At 35.5% G+C, this 3,587-nt stretch overlaps 1 pseudogene; it reads left to right on the top strand.

Moving 5' to 3' along the window:
• Nucleotides 1-2,109: 2,109 nt before the first annotated feature.
• Nucleotides 2,110-3,146, top strand: LOC100688471 (annotated as a pseudogene).
• The last annotated feature ends 441 nt before the right edge of the window (nt 3,147-3,587 follow it).

Here is a 3,587-nt window from a genome sequence, read left to right on the forward strand (position 1 = left end):
ATAAATAAATAAAATCTTAAAAAAAAAAAAAAACAACTTTGCAGGCCAGAAGAAAGTGGGATAATTCAAAGTGCTAAAAGTGAAAAATTCAAAGTGCTAAAAGTGAAAAATCTGCAGTCAATAATACTCCATCCAGCAAGGGTATCACTCAAAATAGGAGTTCAAACTAAAGGAGTTCATGACCAATAAACCAGCCCTACAAGAAATATTAAAGGGGACTCCTTGAGTGGAAAGGAAGACCATAAGTGAGACTATGGAAAGTAAAAACCACAAAAGCAGTAAAAATAAGTATTTCTGCAAAAATCAAGAAATTCATATAATAAAAGGATGTAAAATATGACACCTCCCTAAAATGTGGGAGGGGGAGGAAGGAGTAAAAAATGGGTCTAAACTTAAGTGACCATCAACTTAATATGGACTGCTATATGCAAAAGACATTATGTACAAATCTAATGGTAACCATAAATCAAAAACTAATAATAGTTATGAAAGAATAAAAAAGGAATCCAAGTATATCACTGAAGAAAGTCATCAAACCATTAAAAAGAGCAAGAGAAGATCAGAGACAATCTTATAGAAGAAACAATAAAACAAGTAACAAAATGGCAATTAATACATATCTATCATAATTACTTTGAATGTAAATGTACTCCCATCAAAAGACATAGAGTGACAGTGAATTAAAAAAAAAAAAAAAAAAAAAAAACCAAGACCCATTTACATGCTGCAAGAGACTCATTTCAGTCCAAAAGTCACATGCAGATTGAAAGTGAGGAGATGGAGGGACACCTGGGTGGCTCAGTGATTGTGCATCTGCCTTTAACTCAGGGCATGATTCCAGAGTCCCAGGATTGAATCCCACATCAGGCTCCCTGCATTGAGCCCGCTTCTCCTTCCACCTGTGTCTCTGCCTCTCTGTGTCTCGTGAAAAATGAATAAAATCTTAAAAAAAAAAAGAAAGTGAGGGAATGGAGAAATATTTATCATGCAAACGGATGCCAGAAGAAAGCTGGGGTAGCAATAGTTATATTGGCAAAATAGACTTTTAAAACAAAGTCTGTAACAAAAGACAGAAGGACACTATATAATAATAAAGGGGACAGTCCAATAAGAGGTTATAACAACTGTAAATATGTAAGCACCCAATGTGGGAACGCCAGATATGTAAAAAGTTAATAACAATGAAGAAATCAGTGATAGTAATATGATAATAGGAGTTGACTTTCACACCCCACTTACATCAACGAGTAGATCACCCAAATAGAAAAATATTGACTTTGAATGACACATTGGATCACATGGATTTAACAGATACATTTAGAATACTCCATCCTAAAACAGCAGAACACACATTCTTTTCAGGTGCACACAGAACAATTTCAAGAATAGAACACATTTTAGGCCACAAAACATGGCTCCAAAAATTCAAGACTGATGTTATAGCATCCATCTTTTCTGACCACAATGAACTATGAACAAACCACAATAAAACATCTGGAAAGAACACCAATACATGGAGGTTAAATAACGTACTATTTAACAATTTGAATGGGTCAATCAGCCAATAAATCAAAGAAGAATTAAAAAGTTACATGGAAATAAATGAAAATGAAAGCACGGTAGTCCCGAATCTTTGAGATGCGGCAAAAGTAGGATGTTTATAGCAACACAGACATACCTCAAGAAGCAAGAAAAAATCTCAAACAACTTAACCTTGTACCTAAAGGAGCTATAAAAAGAATGACAAACAAAAATCAATCCCAGAAAAAAGAAAGAAGTAGTAAAGATTAGAGCAGAAATAAATGATATAGAAAGTAAAAAAAATAAATAGATAAAAATAAAAAATAAAAACAACAAAACAAATCAGACACCAGATTACATTAACTAATATATAGAAAACCAAGGAGTCCACAAAAGGAACCGTTTGAACTAATAAACCTATTCAGTAAAGTCAAAGTATACAAAATAACAATATAGAAATAATTTGCTTCTATACTAATAATAAATTATCTAACAAAATAAATTAAGAAAAGAATCCCATTTCTTGCCCTGTAGTCTGGAGTCCATGCAGGCCTTCACACCCTACAAAATCCCAGTCAGGCTTCAGGCATGGTGACCAGCCTGCGAATCAATGGACTGTTGCCCTACATGAATGAGAATTTCATTTTCAGAGCCTCTGCCACCATGGAAGACATGGTGATGAGTGTCAAAATTATCCAAAATCACCTCATGGAATCTCAGCTGGATACCATTTTGTAGAATCTGAAGATTTGGCCATAGCCAAGAGGAGTTTGCATAAAATTAATGAGAAACTCCTTCCAGGACCCACACCTTTACTTAGCTTATAGCTGCACCAAGCTGGTGCATCTGGGCTCATAGAACAATGGAGCTCAGTGCCCTTAGTGGTCATCTGTGCAACCCCTCATTTTATACAGGAGAAAAAAGTATGGCTGAGAAAAAAGAAGATGTTTTGGCCAAGACAGAATATTTTAAACTGAACTATGCCACTTACATGAAGCAACCAGATAACAGCCCTGAGTATTCCTTCTTTGTGGGGTAACTGACTCTAAATTATGTGGAAGATGGCATGCTGTATGAATTCTTCATTAAAGTCTATCCCTCATACTGGGAGGCAAGGTGATTTTGAACCAAACAGGCATGTTTAAGGACTATGGTTTTATGAAAACCACAGATGAACTGGAATAGAAGTGAGCCTTGACTGACTGCCAGTGCTCCACTGGGGCCTACAGCAGTGCAGCTGAGCATGGCAATCCTCCAAGTGAGCCATAGTGATGTCAGTGGATTGTAGTCAGATGCACAGTTACAGCTATGACCACTATTACCGGCAGTACCAGAACGATTATGCCCAGTGGTGCTATGACCAGAACACAGGCAGCTAAAGGTACAGCTGTCCCCAGTATAGTTATACCGAAGCACTATAGACATATGAAGAATTTGGAGATGACATATTAGAGGACCCCATGCCACAGATGAATGTGATTGAGGCCAACAAGGAGTTCATGGAGCAGAGTAAGGACCTGTAGGGTGCACAAATGGACTGTTACTGGCAGTCCCTGGACTCAGTGTCTTTGGACATCCCTACCAGAATAGCCAGGACAAAGAACAAGCCAGAAAGGACTGTGTGAAGGAGATAAAAGACTCCTTTTTAACAATAATGACAACAAAAATATATTGGAAAAACTTTTAAGTTTTTGAAATGTTTTGTAAGATTTTGGTAATTGATAATTCTAAGATTATGATTATTCCTGCAACACTGCTTCCTTCATTTGACAGAGGGACACTTGAGTTTGAAAACCAAGGAACCAACTCTTAATGGTTGAACAAGTTTCCAAAAAAAAAAAAAAAAAGAAGGAAAGAAAGAAAGAAAAAAATGAAAAAAAAATGAAAGCAATCCTGTTTGTGATAGCATCAAAAAATAAATAAAATGCTTAGGAATAAATAATCGTGGATGCAAAAGGCATGTACACTGAAAACTCCAATTCATTGCTGAAAAGAATTTTTATTTTTTTTTTATTTTTTTTTTATTTTTATTTTTTGAAAAGAATTTTTAAAAGATACAGGTAAAT

This window comes from Canis lupus, chromosome 22, assembly GCF_011100685.1.
Source record: "Canis lupus familiaris isolate Mischka breed German Shepherd chromosome 22, alternate assembly UU_Cfam_GSD_1.0, whole genome shotgun sequence".
In the NCBI taxonomy this organism is placed as follows: Eukaryota; Metazoa; Chordata; class Mammalia; order Carnivora; family Canidae; genus Canis; species Canis lupus.